The 21,591-nt window shown below is 35.9% G+C and overlaps 1 protein-coding gene across 2 annotated transcripts in view; it reads left to right on the plus strand.

Annotated features, from left to right (window-relative positions):
• ankrd12 (ankyrin repeat domain 12) overlaps positions 1 to 21,591 on the plus strand; it is a 101,769-nt gene that overhangs the window by 30,165 nt on the left and 50,013 nt on the right.

A 21,591-nucleotide genomic window follows, 5' to 3' on the forward strand; every position in this document is an offset into this window, starting at 1 on the left:
ACACTTTACAACAATGGTCATTATTTACCTACATTAACTAAGAAGGTTTTATTTAACTTTACAATAATGGTCATTTTACACTTTACAATAATAATCATTGCTTTTATGTAGGTTTTATTTGTTTTATTTTGTTTATTTAACAACAAGGACTGCAATGGAAACAAGCCTAGGTCTTTATTGTGTTTTTATCCTTAACTGGTTTTATTTTTAAATTGTATGGGATACTTTTATTTTTGTACAGCTTGTCTAAAATCTGTCAAATAAAATAAAATTCAAGAATGATCAATTTTGCACAGCATTTATTAATCATAGTTTAGCATTTACTAATATATTATTAAAAATAGGGCTGCGCAATTAATCGAAATAATCGTGATCTCTATTCAACTACTCTCACGATTTTATTTCAGCTTTTCTACGATTCAGCCAATTACATTTTCAAGTTTGGGAGAAGAATAAAGACAGTCACAGGTATCCATATTATTTTATAAACGTTACTCAGCAACATAAACACCTCTAAATGGTGTTGAAAGAGTCACATACTGTATGTACAGGGTATAATTCACCAAAAAATGTCATTTCTGTCTTAATGTAATGATGTATTCACAGCCACTGAATCACACATGAGCTGATGCACTGTTTGTTTACTATCAAGAGGACGTACGTGTGCCCGCTGATGTAGTCTACTTTAGTGAACAGAACCTACATAGGCTGTGAATAACAGGTAATAAAGTTGTAAAGTTCAGTTTGTTGCACAAAGTGATCATTTGAGAGCTACGCTGGAAGTATGATTTGTATGTATGTTAGTTTTTTCTCGAACTACAAAGTTTTGAAACTGGTAATCATGGAACACACAGAACAAAATTATTGGCATCCAAAGACTTGTAAAATCACTTGGAGTTTCATTGAGATAGTTGTATATTTAAGGTTGGATGCTGGGCCATTTCGTCTTATCCAATATCTATTGGGAGGGTGGTATCGCAAATGGTCCTGTCCGACGAACGCCGCTCACTGTAACCTTAATTTTTCTGAATAACTGTGCTTATCACTGGGTGACAAGCTGTTATAATACACTGAAAGCATTATGTAAATAATATATAATATGTAATCATTATAACTTTTCTCTAATACAACAACAAACTGTGTACCGCATCGGATGTCATTCCCTCGCTGTAAATACTAGCGTTCCTGGTTTTTTTCTGCAACCTTGATGCGGGCACATCCTGAATGTTTACAAACCGGTAATTTGCTGATAGGTTTAAATATTCCTTTCCAGTTATCAAAGAAATATTTTGTTCCTTAATTATAGTTTTGTAAATATTAAATTGTTTTAAATTCAAAATTGTAACATACATCAGCGTAAATCCTGTGAATAATGGAAAAACTAATTCTGTAATATTAAAACCACATGGGTCTCCATTTTTTGCCATGGCCCCCTTTTGGCTTAAACAAACTTATCCCTCAATTTTTTCTAAACTTTTTAACAAAACCTTTTCTGCTTTTTCAATTTCTAGCCAAGAATTATTGTCCAATAAAGTGCGGCCGGCCGGAAGTGCGGTATGCACTTATTATAGCAACATTTTTTATATAACACTGTATAACAATAATTAATATTTTACAGTACTGTGACGGGTTTAGGGTTGGGGTGGGAGTAGGTGTTAAAAAAATAAAATTTATTGGGTAATTTAATATATAGCATAAGTAATATTCAGCACAGCTACAGTTTTTATCTTACTGTGACTGTTGGGTTTGGGGTTGGGGGGGGGGGGGGTGGTAGACGTTAATAAAATTTAATAATGGTAAATTTAATAAATAATAGAAATAATTCTTGTTAACTTCCGGCCGCAAACATATCCCATCTAGCAACAACCTTATTGTCCATCTGGTTATCTGTATAAAGATGTACGTACAGGTTGGCGCCAGTGGTGTACTGGTTAATGCGTCGACTCATGCACTCCGGTACTCGCACTGACCCCAGTTCGATTCCCACGCTTTCTTGTCAATTCTCTCTACTTTCCTATCCAATAAAGGTAAAAACACTGAAAAAAATATAAATAAAATAAATAAAAGTCTAAAAAAAAAAAAAAAAAAACATGTGCTCCGCCAGCCACAATAATGTCACGCGCACCTAAAGAGAACTTTCGCAAACAAAGCGATGACGTCACATTTGCCACACGCGCTCAAGCAAACTAGCAGTCACTTCAAGTATAAACCAGGTTTAACGCAGACTCAACACCCTAAATAAGAACAATAATCATACTTATTTTATTAAATACATTTTTTTTCTATTTAACACAAGTACTGTAGTAAACAATAACAATGTATTAACATTAATACTTTAATTTTAATTTTGTTTAATTTTTATTGACTTTTATTCATTCATTCATTTTCTTTTCTGCTCAGTCCCTTCATTAATCTGGGGTCGCCACAGCGGAATGAACCGCCAACTTATCCAGCAAATGTTTTATGCAGCGGATGCCCTTCCAGCCTCAACCCAGCACTGGGAATGCTTACTTTGAGTTTAATTATAAATATTTCAATAACGTTTCTTTTAGTTTTATTTAGTATTATTCAATAGTAGTGATAATACACATAATGACATTTTAGTATAGACAAATAAAATTGCGAAACAAGCAGAGCACACCTGGAGTTTATTCATTTATTACTTATATCGAAGACCTGCAGCACTGTCATCAGGCTTTTTTATTTTTTTCCCTCGTGAGTTTTACTATTATTATAAATCGTAAGTGGGGTCATTAAGGACCCACAATTGCAGACAAAATTGTTCAATTCCGATTCTCTTCCCTAATGCCGCTCGGCCGTCTCTGTTTCTGTCCGTCTGATCCTCTCTGTGCAGTTGGACATGTAATCAGCCTGAGCACTAGTAGGAAGCTGATTATAACCACACAACCACAGCAAGACCAACACACATCTACTGCCCTAATCTCTCTCTCTCTCTCTCTCTCTCTCTCTCTCTCTCTCTCTCTGTATTGCTTTTTTTTCCCCCCGTCATTCCAGTTTCCACCTCCCTTCACCCCCCCCCCCCCAGCCGCTGTATAATCTGCAGTAAAAGGTGCATTGTTCTGTGTGGCGTGGGTATCTGTGGTCATTAACCTACATACTGAGCAGCAGGCCGCGGCTTCTTAAAGCTTTCTCAGATGCCCTGCGTTCAGGAAGTTCAGCGCTCCGCTTTGTCCGTTAACCCTTTCCTTCCCCTTTGGCAAACACTCGCTTTCACTTGGCACTTCGCTTTGTAGTGGAATTATATAATTGTATTTTTTGTTGTTGCACATTTTTCCCTCTTAGTTCAAGTGGATTTGTCCCTACTCCTCTGGCCTCTAGTCCTATATTGCAAAAATATAGATCAGCGGGTAGGGATGCGCAATATATCATTTCAGCATTGATATCACAATAGTCACATCACAATATATGTAATGTTGAGTCTAAATTGAGCTTTTGCATGTGTTTTTGGGGCCTGTGAGGATTTTAAAGCTGTCTTGAAGTGCTTTGAACTGTGCATTTGTATTTGATGTTATACGTAATCTCACAAAGAGAGACATTGTGTAGCTCCTCCCCTTTAAAATACAGCCAATAGCATTTAGTTTTATCACTGCTCTGCCAATGAGAGTGGATGAGCACAACTGCATCAAATGGACATCAAACGTGAAGCGTCCTGAAGGGGGCGGGGCATGCCAGACACTAGAGAGCTTTTGATTGGTTATGATGTGATGAGAAATTGAAGTATGGGTTTACGTGAATAAAACCGTTGATTCATTTACACGGAGGTGACAAACCTCGAACTTTGCATGTTTATATCAGTTTTATATCTTCTAAACTTGAATTTAGTCACTGCTTTAGAGCACAGTAGTATGTGGATATCCTTAAAACAAACATTACTGATATTAACATCTGTAAAACTTTATTTTATATTCGTGGGAGCATTCAGGCTAAAGAAATTGTACTGTTGCAAATGTATTATACGTATAACTTAATGATTTATTTATTGAAGTACTTGCACATAGATGACTATGATGGCAGTATTGCTTTACATTTGATTATTAAAATACTGTAAACCCGAATACTGATAGAAAACCATTTCATCTGTATCTTTGTCTTTGTTGTATTTATCTATGCTTATACATTTTTAATTTAATGTTTATTATATTTTATGTTGATACACTTCCCTACAGACTCATCCTAATCAATCTACGATCATAAATTCTTTCCAAATAGAGATTTTCAAGTCATCTGGTGTATTCATATCACAGGGCTCGAAATTGCGACCATTTTGGTCGCATATGCGCCCGAAAATTAATCTATGCGACCTCATAATATATCTGGGAGCATTAGTGCGACTGCAGATAATGGTTGTAGTGCGACCTGTTTTGATTTTTTGTAAAAACGTGCTGAATCGCTCTTCCCTGCCGCTATATTGGTTCATATTAGCTGTCAATCACTCAAGGTATTCCGCTGTCAGATGACAGGGAAGGAGCTTTTATGACCACGGGAAATGCAAACGGCTGAAGAGTAAAAACTTAAAGCACACAGGTTTGCAAACCCCACCTAAAGTTGAGGCGCAGATGAAAGCGATCATGACACGTCACGTGGTGAATAATGATCCGCCAGCTGAGATCAATCGAGTACGCGCTTCTTGGAGAAGGTGCCCGAATCTCGATGCGTTGCATTCACTGCGTGTTCAGCGCAAATGTCCGCTAAAAGTCAAATCTAATACTGTACATATCATCGCCAAAGAAGCTCGCCTTTACTAAGTTTACACTGAAACTGCGGCTCATAACAAAGACCGGTATTGCGCTGATGGTTAGCGCAAGAATCCTGCTCTGACTGCTCATAAATTGGGTCGGCTGACTCGCCAGCTTTTCCACTAACACAGAAAAATAAAGATCAGCTCAGACTGAACCTTTAAATTGACACAAACTGAAACCAAAACTTTTAAAGAGTGATAGAAGTGAGACTTTACTTACTTTCTTTTGTCTATTCTTTTTTGAGGTGTATATTATTTTTTTATTTATTTACTGATGACTGCTTTGCAGCTTTCATCATTGAATTTAATGCTTTATTATAATCTTTTGTTTGTTTTGTAGCAGAAATATTATTTATTAAATTGACATGCATATAAAAACAGCAGCACAAAATAAATATTTCTTACTGCAATGCTTTATTTTTGTTTGATGTAAACTATACAATTATTTTTCATAAAGTAACAGACTTTTTATAGCAGATAACCTACATTCATGCACATTCAAGGCAGCATCATAATGAGAAATGGAATTCATTGTTACTATTATTGTCATTTTTTATCACATTAATATTCTATGGCCTAATTATTAGACATTCATTTTGGAATTATTGCACACAAATATCAATGTCCTCGCAGCATTAGTTAGATAGTTGTTTCTGGGTTTTGTCAGTCCTGTTAATGTTGTTTTAAAATACAATAAACCCCTCAAAAGCAATTTGCAGCGGTGCTCATTCATTTTTGGTGGGTGCTCCTAAATTTTTTCTGGTGCTCCTAAAATTTTTTAGTGCTCCTAAATATTTGAAGTTGGGAGCACCGGTGCTACCAAGTAAAAAAGTTAATTTCGAGCCCTGTATCACAATATAGATCGCAGAATAGCACAATATGATCATAACTTTGAGAATTAACAATAATAAGGCTAGAGTACTTTTTTGTCAGAGCATACAGTATCGAGATGCATATTTAATCGTGACTTGAGTGTATTATTAATAGAATAATAGAAATATAGAAATAATTTATTTATACAAAATTTTTTTATGTTTATATTTATTTAATATATATTAAATATTATGTATAAGATATACTTAAGTGCACATCACACTCATAAACAAATGCACTATACTGACACTGAGGGGAAAAAGCTGTTGAATAAAACATTTCATTTGTATCTTTTTCTGTATTGTGTGTGTGTGTGTATGTGTATGTGTATATATATATATATATATATATATATATATATATATATATATATATATATGTATGTATATATATATATATATATATATATATATATATATATATATGTATATGTATATGTATATATATATATATATATATATATATATATATATATATATATATATATATATATATATATATTAGAGGTGTTTAAATAATTGTTTCTTCAGTGCACCGCGATTCAGAAGCTGACAATTCGGTATCGGTTCAGTAATATTCATAACTGGTTATTATGTACTGACGTGATTTATCTCATATGTGCGGTAGTATGGCGAGGGAGGTGAGCATGAGTATTTAAAACACTCCAAGTACTTAAAAACCCAGAAACTCTGCAAAATTGACTGCGTGTGTGTTTGCGGGACGGTCTTGTACTGACACTTATAGCCCCTGTTTTACTGTTGTGGAGAAACTGAAAGTAAACTCCATGTCTCTCTCTTGCTGTGAACCTTTGACTTGCTGTCGTGAGGTAAAGTTTCCTCTCGGCTGTTACAACTTCTGGCCACAAGCTTTTCTGCAGAGAAAAAGTCCTTTGAAATCTGGTATGAATCACTAAAAAAGACCGGCTTTCCTCTCTGTCTCCCATTCAGTTTTTTACTTCATCTGAATTTCGCCAGAACCACGTGATTGAAAACAACTTCCAGTATATCGATGCTGAAACGATATATTGTGCAGCCCTACTAAACCCTTTAACTAGACACTCACAAAAACTCCAAAAACTAAACATTAATGAAATTAGTCATGGTGCACATCCCTGCTATACAGCCATTAAACAACGAGAGGTCTCAAGAGGTTTCGGAACAAAGCCTCTCCCTAAAACACATCAATGCAATTGTATTCAAAGCATGAGTGTCTTAGATCTTTTATGCATTTATTCCATCTGTCTGCAGAGTCAACTGTAGCCTACTTGTGGTCTATATTTTTGACGTGCTGTAGGAGAAATAAGGGAATGTTTTTATGGCTCAGGAAATATTTTGACTGCGTGATTCCTCAGGAATACTGATGTTGTTCGTGACTCATCTTCCAGTGCTGTTCTGTTGTGTCACTCTGAGGTTGTTGTTGTGTTGATCAGGGATTACTAACCTCAGCTCTTGTTGTTCTGGTGTTTTTTATCGTTTTTTTTTTAATGGAGTGTTGTATGTTTTCAGCAGAAGGTTGGGGGAGGGGAGATTTACTCGGCTAATGACAGCGGGACTTTTAGATGATGTTGTCATAGCGGTCAGGCTTGAGACGTGATTATTGTTTTTATGAAAGCATGCGAGGGGTACGTTTGGCCCCGTTTACACTGTCAGGTCTTGATGCCCAAATCCGGTTTGTTGCCTCTGTCTGATTTGTTTGCCTGTTCATTTACACGTCCTTTTAATTTGACCCATATCTAGGGCCAGACAGAATCTGCAGACGTTTATTGCTATTTCTGCTGAGAATTTTGGTAGAAATCTGCAGATTTCTAAAGCATTATTTTAGGAGTATCATAACTAAAACCTTAATATATTAAATAGAAAATAATTTATTTAAACTTTTATTTAATGTTTAAAATGCAAATCCAGTTAGATTCACTTTATTTGGTAGATAAAGCAATTTTGTCCTATAAGATATCTAGTAAAAGACACACTACATCATACATAAATCAGATGAACATTTTCACATTAGTCACAAAGATTTACAATACATTTACTCAAGTAAATAAACCGAATTTAATGATGGGCTAAAAATCTACAGAAATTCTGCGCGCGCAGATTCCGGGTGGGCCTACCTATATCCGATTCATGTGTTTACACTTGCTATACTAGGGCTCAACAATTAGGGCTGCCCAGTGGCCCAGGGCCAGCGTGAAAGATGCTCTGGACAGTAGACAGGATTGTCACAGGCCCCTATCGGCCAGTAATGAGGAGAACGTTATATTTTTTTTTGTAACCTGGTAACAACCAGTACAGCGAAAAGATGGCAACACGGCGGCAACAACAAACTATGAGGCTCAAAGAAAACATCTGTTTCTAAAGTCTTGGAAGCAGACAATTACATGGGTACAAAATAAATAAATAAAAAAAGAGTTGTCCTAAGTTTGGCAAGCCATTTTTATAAAAATAATTTAGAATTGCAATAAAACACCAGCACATTTTCCATACTGCTCTTTTGTTTGCTTACGATCTAGAATTTTGCTCATTACACATTTATTAACATTTTTAAGTGTTTAAATTCTAGATTTACGGAGATTATTTTGGCGCATTATTTAAAATATGTGGCTAAAAAATAGGTATCAACTTTTTTTTTGGTGGGCCAGTAGAAGAAATCCTTAGCGTTGAACCCTGCATACAATTTACGACGTCGCACATGCGTAAAGGCGTGTTCTAGCATCCGCGCCACACTAGCCACGTTGAAAGAAATATCTTGCTTTTAGCTCTACGAAATATGTGAAGTTCAACATTAAAATGATTTTGAGGCAGATAAGGAGGGAAAGGGTCGTCATGACAGCTTGCGCCTATGGTTTATATATGTTGTCCTTCACCATTTAGAGGAATTTGTAAGTACGAGAGAGATCTCAGGTCTGGTGGGAGCAATTTGTGGCGACTGACCACTTTCCTCCTCCATGTTTCCTTTGTTGTTGTTGTTGTTGTTTACTGTGTCGGCATCTCGCTAGTTTATTGACGTACAAAATAGAATGCCTCAAGAAATCCGATCTGCCTGTTTACATGACAGTCGCATTGTCACATATCTGATTTGTATCTGATTTATTTCCACATTTGAAGGAGGCCTAAAACCGATCTCTGAATATCCGAATGCATGAACTTTTTTCAAATCAAAATCAAATCAAATGACTTTTATTGTCACATCATCAGCAGCACGTGTGCTATGATGAGTGAAAAGCTTAGGTGCTTTTCACTCATCAAAAAAAAAAAAGAATATTTTTTGTGTTTACACGGTCATAGATTAAATCCGATCTGTGTCACATATGAGCAAAAAAATCATATTTGGGTCACATTTAACTGGCAGTGTAAACGGGGCCTTAGTTTCCCTGTGCTGAACTCTTGGATGCATTTTTATGGGATTCATGTGTTCTCTGTTAAATAACCGAGATTGAGGTGAAGAGGTGTGTGTGTGCGTGCGTGTTTGAGCATGTGTCCAGCTTTCCTGTAATTGAAAGCACGGTTTTCTCTTGTGTCCCTTAGTGGTAGCCAATCACAGCTTGATATTTAAAGCAGTATTTCGTTACTGTTTCTAAGCAATCAAGATGATTTTGTAATCTGCAGTTTTTTGCTGTTTAAACTGAGAAGTTTGTTCTTGTGGAAACTTGTTTGTAAAACAAATGATACAAAGCAAATTATTTTTCTGTAATTGAAGTACACTGAAAACCCTAATAAGCTGACTGAACTAAATGAATTGAGTAAACTCGTTGCCTCAATTTAATTGAGTAATAAAGTCTCCTAAAACTTGCATATTTAAGTTTATTTAACTTGCCGGTTTTGTAGACTATACTTAAATTGTCCAGTTCACCAAGCTGAACAGGGTGGGCCATTTTTATGAATAAACCTTAATAAACTTATTTGGGATTTCAAAAGAAAAACAATGGTGTGCTTGGTTTTAGCGTAACTTTATTCTTTCATGAGTTATTGACAAGCCCCCACACATATACTAATGTGCCACAAACAGGACGTTAATATCACCAGCCATTCCCATTTTATTAAGGAGTATCCATATATATGGCCCACCCTGTACTTTAAACTGTATTGTATTGTGAAGTCCTATTTGGGAAACCTTGCGTTTTAAGCTCAGCCTAAGAACTTCCTGATACTATTAAAAACATTTGGTTCATGGTTAATCGATTATTTTGAGCATCCCTAGTCCAAACACATGCACTAGAGCTGCACAATTAATCGTAAAAAGATCGCAATATCGATTCGACCCCTAGACGATCTTAATTCAGCATTTCTACGATTCTGTCAATCATATGTTCAAGTTCAGAAAAGAAGCAAAGGTGGTCGCACACGTCCTCACGTTGTTTTACATACGTTGTTCAGCAACGTGGACACCTCCATCTTATAAATACAGTCCCATGCTGTATTTATAAGATATTATTCACCCCAAAAATGTAATTTTTGTCGTCTTGTGATGTATTTGTGACTGCAAAATCACATGTAACGTGAGTTGCTGACCGTGAGCTGTTACCACATAGAAGGCGGGTGCGCGCCTGTGAATTAAGTCTACTTAAGTGAACAGAACTTGCATAGGCTGTGAAAAACAGGTAATAAAGTTGTAAATAACATTCAGTTTGTGGCACAGAGTGATCGTTTGAGAGCCGCGCGGGAAGTATGAACCTTTCTTAGCTGTGAAAATGAAACCGCACACAGCGTTGCCAGATGTAGCTGACTGATTCCAGCCTAAAAAGTATCCAAAACCCGCTGAATTACAAAAACACCCGCCCAGTCTTCTGCATTCACGAAAATTACATCAGTGACAGATTTTAAGCAGGAAATGACAGATTGTAAGCAAATGTCTCAAACACAATAATTCAACATCAAAATTATCATTAGCATTAATGACCAGGACAAATCTAAAGTCTGTTCAAGTCCACCATTCCAAGTCTATACAAAATTTTCATTTTAACCAACAGTGGACCTACACAAAGCCAATTGCTGTTTACCACAATAATAATAGCCAACTCATATTAACCTTTATTTTACATCTACAGAATCGTGAGAAAATCGTGATCTTTTTTTTTTTTAGGCAAAAAAAAATCCCGATTCTCATTTTAGCCAGAATCGTGCAGCTCTAACATGCGCTATAGGTGAATCGAATAAGCTAAATTGGTCGAGTTTCCCAGTATTAGTTTGTGGCTGGAAGGGAATCCGCTGCGTAAAACATATGCTGGAATAGTTGCCGTTTCAATCCGCTGATAAACAAGGGACTAAGTCATAGGAAAATGAATGAATGAATGAAATTACACAGCAAATATACACAATTGATCTGATATTCAAATGAGCATTGAATAAGGCTAACTGCAGTTACTGTCACCGAACCCAAATCCACATTGCTAAATGTGCTACAAGAAAACTGTTTACTTTTACCAAACAAACATCCCCAAAAGGGAGGATTTCTAGATTTAGACGACCCTGAAGTACATGTAAGCAACCCCCCCCCTCTCCTCCACACACACACATACACGTTGGCCGGCATGTGAAAGGGCCGCGTGGAACACAGTAACCTGATCTAGTGACTGCAGAGGAGGACAGACACGCTAAGAATAGAGTTTCTACACACAGCACACGCTCCAGCTCGCATGTGGACCGCACTAAACGCTGTTTTCAAGCCGATTGGTAGTGAATGAGTACACTAATCTGTGTGTGGGACTAGATGAGACGAACAGTCGGTTACACTTTCACATTGTAATCATGAGGAGTTTGTCATGCTGCGAGGGGGAATTTTTAAAGAACTTTTTTACATTTCAATGAGGACACCATGTCTGTTTCGGTTTCAAATTACACATACTGTACACCATATATGATTATTAAGTCATGATGTTTTAAAGGTCTTGTGAAAAGAAAGTATTTTAGATGTATGGTAGAATGGTAGTCTTGAAAGTATCTATAGGTTGTTTTCACATGACGTCATTGAGCAACATTCAGACGGAGGGCAGGAAGTGATTCTTCTACATAGGAATCGCTATCAGCACATCAAAATGTTTCTGTTTTATGTTGTTTAGAATTGTTACTAAAAAAGAAATGCCGAACATATAGACTCCCAAAAGTTTTTGCTCCTAAAGGGGGGGTAGTTCAAGAAACTGGCTGAAAAATGAAAGAAAAGGCAGCATGTAATAAACATTTATTCAATGCATCCATGTGTACAAACTTTCCCACTTAGTTATATTTTTAAAAGGTGGCACGGTGGCTCAGTGGTTAGCGCTGTAGCCTCACAGCAAGAAGGTCGCTGGTTCGAGTCCCAACTGGACCAGTTGGCGTTTCTGTGTGGAGTTTGCATGCTCTCCCTGTGTTTGTGCGGGTTTCCTCCGGGTGCTCCGGTTTCCCCTGCAGTCCAAACACATGTGCTATAGGTGAGCTGAAGAAACTAAATTGGCCGTAGTGTGTGAATGAGATAGTGTTTGGGTGTTTCCCAGTGCTGGGTTGCTTCCGGAAGGGCAGCTGCAGCGTAAAACATATGCTAGAATGGTTGGCGGTTCATTTCGCTGTAAAGAATGAATGAATTTAATTGAGTAAAAAAAAAAGCCGGGTAGCATTGCGTCATTATGAATTAGTTGCCATATCTGGTCTCAGAATATAAAACTCTAGCCTTTTTTTTGTTTTTGTTTTCTGGTGATTTTATTTTTTGTTATATATAAAAATAAATATAAATTGATTTTAATATAGGCGACTCATTGGCGCAGTAGGTAGTGCTTTCGCCTCACAGCAAGAAGGCAGTTTCTGTGAGGAGCTTGCATGTTCTCCCTGCGTGGGTTTCCCCCACTGTCCAAAGACGTGCGGTATAGATGAATTGGGTAAGCTAAATTGTCCGTTGTGTTTGTGTGTGAATGAGTGTGTATGGGTGTTTCCCTTAGATGGGTTGCAGCTGGATTAGCATCCGCTGCGTAAAAACGTATGCTGGATAAGTTGAAGGTTCATTCTGCTGTGGCGACCTCAGATTAGGAGGGACTAAGCCCAAAAAAATGAATGAGTGAATAATAATGATATATGTCTGGAGTTCGCTGCCAAACTTCTTGCTGCTCTGCACCTGATGCTCTGCAAGCAGAACCTGGTTTGCATGATTGTTTCCGAGCTACTGTAGGCCTAAATAATAATAATAATAATAATAATATGGGCGTTTTAGCACTGCCTACATGTGTATAATGAATTTTAAAGTTGTTTATCCATTTTCCTACCCTAAATTAAAAAAATGAAAATATAGACAATCTCATTTGTTTTTTTTTTCGTTTTCGTTTTTGTGAGCAAAAGAAAAATGGAAAAACAGCCGTTTTCTTAGGTTTTCTTTTTTGTTTGAAAACAGATATGAAATGGACGGAAGATACCCTGATTATTGCTTCACTATGAATTAGTAGCTGGTCTCTGAAAACAAAATAGCCTTTGTTTGTTTTTGTTTTCTGGTGATTTAATTTTTTGTTATTTATATATAAATAAATATAAATTGATTTAAATATCAAAGGAAAATCCTAACATTTTGAATTGTCTTTTATCCTTTTTCACCATGAGAAAGAAAATTCATATTTCAATTTTTGTTTTTGAATCCTAAGACAAACAAAAAAACAAAACAAAAACAGATCATTGTTTGTTTTTAATGTCAGTTTCTATTATGAAAATCCAATGACCAAAATTTACACAGATTTAACAAGAAGAAACTATTTGTCTGTATGTTTGACACAAAATAGATACAGTGGGGAAAATAAGTATTGAACACGTCACCTTTTTTCTCAGAAAACTTGTTTGTTTGTTTAGACTATTAATTCCAAAAGGAAAAACATCTAAAGATGCTGTTGACTTGAAATTGTCCACAAATTTTGGTAACAACCAAGGAAATCCATGTATGCAAAGAAAACAAATCTGTATAGTTTACAAATAAAGTTATACATAATAAAATGAAATGATGCAGGTAAAAAGTGTAAACAGATGAAGAAAGGGGGGTGTAGAAAGGCAGTGAAAGCCCAGACAGCAGCTGAAATCTCTGAGCAGATCTTCAGCAACCCTCTGCTCTTCCTCAGTGTAAATATCAGCTGCTTCAGTCCAACATCTACATTAGCAGGAGGATGAAGATGAAACCAGGGTGGACATTTCAGCAAGACAATAGCTATGTTTCCATCCACCTAGTAAAAACAGTTGATGGAAACGCCACGATGCGCATAAATTTTGAAAATGCGCATAAAAAACTTATGCGCCTAACTGGGTAGGATAAACTTTTTATTCGATAAGAAAAGATGCGCATAAACTGCGATGGATACACTTTTACCGCACAAACTCCAGCATGTGCATTAAAAAAGATCATGTGATTTTGTTAAAAGAGATCATGTGATGTATAAAATGTGTGTGAATGGACAAAACGTCAGGCTGAGCACATTATAAAACATCTAAAATGTTGTTTTGGTCATTATAAAATGCCTTCCAATTTCAGTATTAGTGTTATTATATTATTAATGACCTCTAGAATCAAGAGCGCCTGTGTTCCGCGTCTGACACCTTCAAACGCCACTGCACGCTCACTGCTTATCAGGATTGTCTTCTGAGGCGCATTCTTTTAGAAAAGATCGATGCAGCTTCTCCTACTGCAGCAAATGCAGTTTTTACTGTTGATATTTGGCGCCAGTTAATCAGGAAGTGACGATTTTCTTCGCTTTGACTCGTTGGATGGAAACGATGCTTCATTCACGTCATGACCGACGTGACCCACTGAAGCATCAAGATTTAGTCACTCAGTTGAAGTCTGTGAGGAACTCGCACCTCAGCAATGCACATGACTAAACTGTCCATATGAGACGTGTCTTTAAGCTGCAGCACCAAAAAAGCTCTTTATATAAAGTATTAAATACGTTTCAGCAGTTCAGCACTTTCTCCTTCTGTCATTTCATTCACAACTCATTTTTCCAGATTTTTTTTTGCTTTATTTTTATGTTAGTGTTGTTTGGGTTTTTACCAAAATCTGCTTCAATTCCATGTCAACAGCTCCTTCAGAAATATTCCCAGGAAAAAAAAACATGACGTGTTCAATACTTATTTTCCCTGCAGTATGTCAAAATAAGATTTGTCACCAAAAATATTTCATTTGCTGAAACACAGAGAAAGTTTTGACCAAATTAAGACTAAGAGTGGATGCAAACACCTGCAGCACACAAGGGTTACATCTCAATTGCCCCTTATGAGTGCTTTTGAGGTCACAAATGTTTTGTTTTTACTTTTTTCTGCATCCACTGCACTTCAGACTATGACATGAAGCTTTAAGTGTCTCTGCGGGAACCGTTACTCGATGTGTTTCCTGATTTTTATTTACAGCAGCTGTTCGTGACTCATGTGCGTGACTTCTAAGAGCGTCTCGTCGCAATAACACTAGAGCTTCGCCATTTCAATGGCACGCCGCTTGCTTTTTCCTCCATACGGTTATGTGCAGACCTGCACTGTTTTCTGAGCATGAGCAGTATGTTAGCATGCTAATCAAAAATATCGATGACATTACACTGTTGCTGCAGTCGCTTCACACGCACATGACACTTCCTCCACTTTTACAAATAGTGCTTTCTATTGTATGTTTTTAACCAATGTGCAGTGCTCGTGTCCATTAATATGAATCCAAAGCATTCTGGGAAAGTAGTTTCTGGCTCTGCCCTTCAAGAAGTGAATATGCTAGTGCTAACAGCAGTAATCGTGTTGTATATTACAGCATTTATAGACGGACAAAAGCCAGCCTCTTCATAAGTAAACAGAGGCCACATTGCGGAGATGTGCGCGTGCTATGATTGCTTTCACTGTGGTCCTCTGTGCTGTATTATGTGGAGACCGTGTGCTTACTGTATCAGACAATAGCTGAAAATCTATTATGTTCTTCACAGTAAATGGAAAATTCTGTCAGCGTTTCATTTGTAGAGTAATTGAGGGAACCGAGGCTTTGCACGCACTGAAATACTGCATTGGGGGTACCGTGGTACAGGGATTGTATATATGCTCTTTTAAAGTACAGCACTGTAAGAATGAATGTTTGCAATATTTACCTTCCTTGATATTTGCAGGCTGATTTTGGAAGATTGTGATGGTGCAATGAAAAAAAAATTGATTTTATTTACTAAATTTAAGGTAAGTGGTTGTAAACAATTTATATGGGCTGAATTTTAACAAACAAATGAGCTTGAATGATATTACATTGAATTTGTTTGTTTAAATTCAGCCCATATAAATTGTTTGCAACCACTAAATCCAATCAATAATTTTTCCAGTGTAATGCAAAAAATTTATCATATTTCTACTTAAGCCCATAAACATATTTTGCACTGACATCTGGGGCTATTCTTCATTTAAAAAAAGCCAATATAGTGCAGATGTTGTAAATGTGAATAGTAGTGTTTTATTGTGCACCTCAAGGATAAGAATTTGATTTATTTATATATATTAGGGCTGCGCAATATATCGTTTCAGCATCGATATCAAAATGTGCGAATCTGCAAGTCTTATTACTGGATCTGAAGAGGTTTAAATTAAACCATTTGGACGCAAGACATTGTAAAGTCTTCTGCATTAACAATTAGATTAGATTTGATTAATTGGGTTTATATATTTACACAGTGAAGACACTGTTATTTTACATTTTACATTTGTGTTTCTGTATCTCAATACTGTTAGACTCCACCGAAAGCCATAGGGCCCTATTATACACCCGGGCCATTAAGGAGCAAGATTAAATTGACATGCTTATAAAAACAATAGTGCAAAATAAATATTTCTTACTGCTTCGTTTTTGTTTTATATAAACCATAATTTTATTTTTCATAAAGTAACAGACTTTTATAGCAAATAACTCACATTTAAGCACACAACGCAGCATCATAATGAGAAATGTTATTCATTGTTACTATTATCATATTTGTCATCATTAATATTCTATAATTATTAGACATTCATTTTGGAATTATTGCACACAAATATCAATGTCATCTCAGCATTAGTTAGATAGTTGTTTTTGGTTTTTGTCAGTCCTAATTGATGTTGTTTTAAAATACAATAAGTCCCTTAAAATACAATTTGGCACGGTGCTCATTCATTTTTGGTGGGTGCTCCTAATTTTTTTTCGGTGCTCCTAAATTTTTTTCTGGTACTCCTAAATATTTAAAGTACCAAGTAAAAAAGTGAATTTCGAGCCCTGTTTTGTATGTTTTATGCACATGCCCTTTCCAACAAACTTATCACAATCAATGTAAAATTTGGATTTTTTTCCAATTAGTCATCTTGTTTAATTATATTCATATCGCAATATATATATATATATATATATATATATATATATATATATATATATATATATATATATATATATATATCGCAGAAAAATAAAATATTGCAATGTTTTTGCACCTGAAAGGGGTTTTGATTTGCATCTACAGTATTTGTGTGTTTTCTATTTATTTGCTGTTGTGAATTATATTATGGGATCTTCCTTGTCGACTTTTGATTCAACTCCAAATTTAACTACAAAGTTTTAAAAAAGTGATTTTTATTGACATTTTTAGTAGTTTCAAATAATATATAATAGAAATAATATTTAGAGAAATAAGTCTGTAAAATAACAGAAAATGCCCTGGCAGTTTATTACAAGGTGTTTATAGCATATTATACAACATCAACCCAGACAATATATCACTTTACACTATTGAAAATGTCAATGAAAGTCACTTTTTTGAACTTTTTGTTGTTGGAAGAAAGATCAAGGTCCTGTAATGCAAGTCAAAAGCACAAATAAACAGGGGAAATGAAAACGTGTTTTAAAACACAGAAAATTGATCATTTACAGATATTTTTTGTGGACTTAAAATGTCATGGCGTCATTAAAATAAATCATCACTGACTTGTCTGCTTGTTTGTATGTTTTTTATATTATCTTTTTGAATCCTTAATCTAAATTTATTAAGTATTTAAAATGGGTATTTCCAGTTGAAAATCTTCCTTGTATTGCAGGTATGTTCTATGTAGTGGCTTTCTTCAGTCACGTTTCTCTTTCCCAGCAATAATTTGTTGAAAATCTTGCTGAGCCAGTTGGTTTAAATGAGTTAATCTTCCTTCTATTTGCAGGTAGACACCTGAATAATAGCACATCCAGTTTAATGTAACAGAGGAAACCATTGCACTCTCGAGTACTAAAGCCTCTTAATGAATTTTACTTTAATAAAATAAGCTTTTAATGAAGTTTTGTGTCGTTAATATTTTTATTACGTGTTTTATGAAAGCAATTAAGCAGGTCGGGGCTTTTATATTGTTCCTATGGGGTGAAGGCGTTTATAACATGCCATGGTTATATTAGAAATACAGCACATTTCAGAGGTTTTGATATTGTCTTGTGATGCATTGCAGAGGTTGAATTGCAGACTGCAGTGCACGCTGAGGCTAGCAGCACCTTTATTATTTAAAAAAAAAAAAGCTCCATGGTAGGATTTTTTTTTCATTGTGTTTTTGTAGCGATATGTAAATGCTTTGGGGTTTTAGTTTCATACACATGATATACAGCATCATACAGGAACGGCTAGAAGTTTCACATCGTCCATTTCTTAATATTGTTTTAATAATTATCAACGCACCCTAAGTGATTTGAATTTTCCAGCTCTTCATGTTCTCTTCATGCATCTGACTGTTTTTAGCAAACTTTAAGGGAAATGTCAGCCAAAAATTACTATTAAGCCATCGTTTACTTGCCCTCACTTTATTATAAACCTCTGACTTATTTTTTTTTTCTGCAAAAAAGCAACAAAAGAACATTTTATTTAAGGCTACATGATACTGGAATTTTATTTGATTTGCAATATCTTATATGTTTTTTACAGCTTAGTGCTTTCCACACATAGACTTTACTTGGGCGGGCCGCTCGGGTATGTAAGGGCCTACTCACACTATGCCATCCGTACCGTGCCCAGGCCCGTGAGTGCGCTGAATCGGGCTCAAGCAAACGATTTTGGGTAAAAAACGATTTTGGGTAAAAAACGATCCTTACAAACGTGAGTCCACCTTGAACTTGTATACCTTGAACATGGTTATCGTCTCATGCCTACTTACAGTATATCTGACTTGAATGTTGGCTATTGTTGAAAATGCTGGAAATGTTGGTTTTCACCAAGGAAGCGGCATGCATTCCCACTCCTCTGATTTGTCTTTGATTCCGGGCAGGTTTTGTGACTCAGTGTTTCTCAGTTCAGAGAGTTTTGGCCATTGGTAAACAGTTTATCTCTGAAGATTTGATTGCAGTTTCCTGTTGTTTGTGTCGCGCTGTGCAGCTGGATTATGTTCATGTTTTCAGCTTCAGCATTTTTTGCCTGTGCTTTTACTGTACTGTGAATATATTTATACACGTATCAATGGGCAGGGCTGAATTGCACGTAAAAAAGCAACAGAGAAATACGAAACATTAGAAAAACACAAAGCAAGAGACAGATCCAGGCAAATTATGGCATTACAGTTTAACAGAGAGAAGAAGATTTTATGCAGCTTTTATGGAGCAAGAATATGCCAAATTGCTAAAAAAAAAAGTCATAGTTAAAATGTCGGTTTTGATGCTGTACAGTTGCTATTTTTGTATTCATCAATGAATCCTGAAAAATAAGAGTATTACATTCAACATTTATGGTTTTGTGTTGCTCAATGAAATAATTCAAGTCTCACTTATAAATTAAAGTACATTTTCTTGCTGGGCAATTGATTGAAATGTTGCACAAGACTTTTGGCCAGCGGAGAAATTAAAATGGTCGTGCCCAACTGAGTCTGGTTTCTCTCAGGGTTTTTTTTTCTTCACTCTTGCCAATTAGTGAAGAATTTTTATTATTTTTTTCCCTCCCTCTCCGCTGTTGCCGCTAGCTTGCATGGTTTGGGATCGGTAGAGCTATGCATCGATGGATTTGCTGTTCAGTGTTTAGGCCTCAATAGGGTATATGCCGAGCTAGTGTTTTTCCCATACTGATAAACTTCCGGTGACCTGTTATTGTGAACTTTTTTCCATTTTATACGGTTCCTTCTACAGCATGGATGTTGTAATGTCATTAAAATACATTCAGTTAAATGAACTTTGGCATTTATTTAGTTGCTCAAACGTAAAACGAGACTAAAAGCCTCGCACGCGCCCGTCAGAATCGGCAGGCTAGCGCTGAAGCGCCATTGAATATACTGGGGTAAAATAAATGCTTATATTATAAAGACATGGCGGGAAAATTTTTATTTATGCAGTGCTACTTGTACAATCTGAGACCCACTTTATATCGGATATCACTCAGCCAGTGGAGGTTGCTGATTTTTAAAGAAATTTAAAGAATCATGACATGCTACACACTTTTAAAAATTTATCAAAAACTATGCATATCATATGCCACATATGACATATAGCCTATATTTTTTATATTTTTTAACTGTGCAGAGTTGCAGCTGCTTTACTGGGCGTACTACGCTACTGTATATTTCAATACTGCTCATTTTGGTGGTACTTGGAGAGACAATTTTTTTCTGAGGTGGTACTTGATGAAAAAAGTTTGAGAACCACTGCCTTATAATGATTAATAAACCACACTGAACTGAGCTGAACTGAACTTAAACACTAAATACTGAACTACACTGTTTCAATTTACTATGATCTTTTGTGTGAAGCTGCTTTGACACAATCTACATTGTAAAAGCGCTTTACAAATAAACATGAATTGAATTGATTGAATAGTAATCAAAATCATCATTTAGAATCTATAATCAATTTAATTTTTCCAGGTTTATTTTATTTTTTATTGTCACATGATTAAGTCACATGACCCTGTTACACCACGTTACGTTTTTCCGCCAACATGTCAAGTATGGACAACGTAAGCACTGAGATGACTGAGCAACAGCAGCTTGCACCAAAGAAAAATGCATGTTTACTCTTCAAAAATTGTCAGAAAATAAAATAAAATAATCGTTCATCAATCGTTATCGAGTTAAAATGTTCAATTAATTGAGATTTAGATTTTAGGCTAAATCGCCCAGCCCTATTTTCTTACATGTCAGATTAGCAGCACAAAACGTGTTTGTAAATTGGTAGTTTTTATAAATCTCCTCAAATTTCAAGTTGGTTACCATAAATTCTCATCAAGTTTCCAACTTGGAATATTTCCAAAATGCCCAAGATTAAGTTCCCATGGAAAGTTTTAATCTTTTTTTCACACTTTGCAGCCATATCAATACATGTGGTTGTCAAGATCTACACGTGTTTAAAATATTTAGCTTTTATCTCTCTCTCTCTCTTTCTTACTTTCGGATTGTACTGCATTAGTTCATGTAATTAAATTTACATATGCAATTTCCATGTATTCAGTTCAATGTTAGGGTTGCTGAATTATGGGGAATAAAAAGCATAACTATTTTTTAAAATATTATATAAATATTATTTTGAGGGTGGCACAGTGGCTCGGTGATTAGCACTGTCGCCTCACAGCAAGAAGCTTGCTGGTTCGAGCCCCGGCTGTGTCATTTGGCATTTCTATTTGAAGTGTGCATGTTCTTCCCATGATGCCGTTGGTTTCCTCTGTCTGCTCCGGTTTCCCCCACAGTCCAAAGACATACGCTATAGGGGAATTTGAGAAACTTGTGTGAATGAGTGTGTATGGATGTTTCCCAGTACTGGGTTACGGCCGGAAGGGCATCCACTGCAATTAACATATGCTGGATAAGTTGGTGGTTCATTCCACTGTGGCGACCCCTGATTAATAAAGGGACAAATCAAATGAATGAATGAAATATAATTTTGGTCAGAAATCAGCGCTGTTTAAGAACGTGCTCAACAGCGCTCAAATGTTAGTGGTAAATGGATGTTTTAAAACAAATTTCAGGATTGATTGGTATCGAATTCCAGTATCGTGACAGCACCAGTGTGTACTCCTTTATGCTGAAACATATACACAGCAA

The sequence above is a fragment of the Danio rerio genome, chromosome 2 (assembly GCF_049306965.1).
Source record: "Danio rerio strain Tuebingen ecotype United States chromosome 2, GRCz12tu, whole genome shotgun sequence".
In the NCBI taxonomy this organism is placed as follows: Eukaryota; Metazoa; Chordata; class Actinopteri; order Cypriniformes; family Danionidae; genus Danio; species Danio rerio.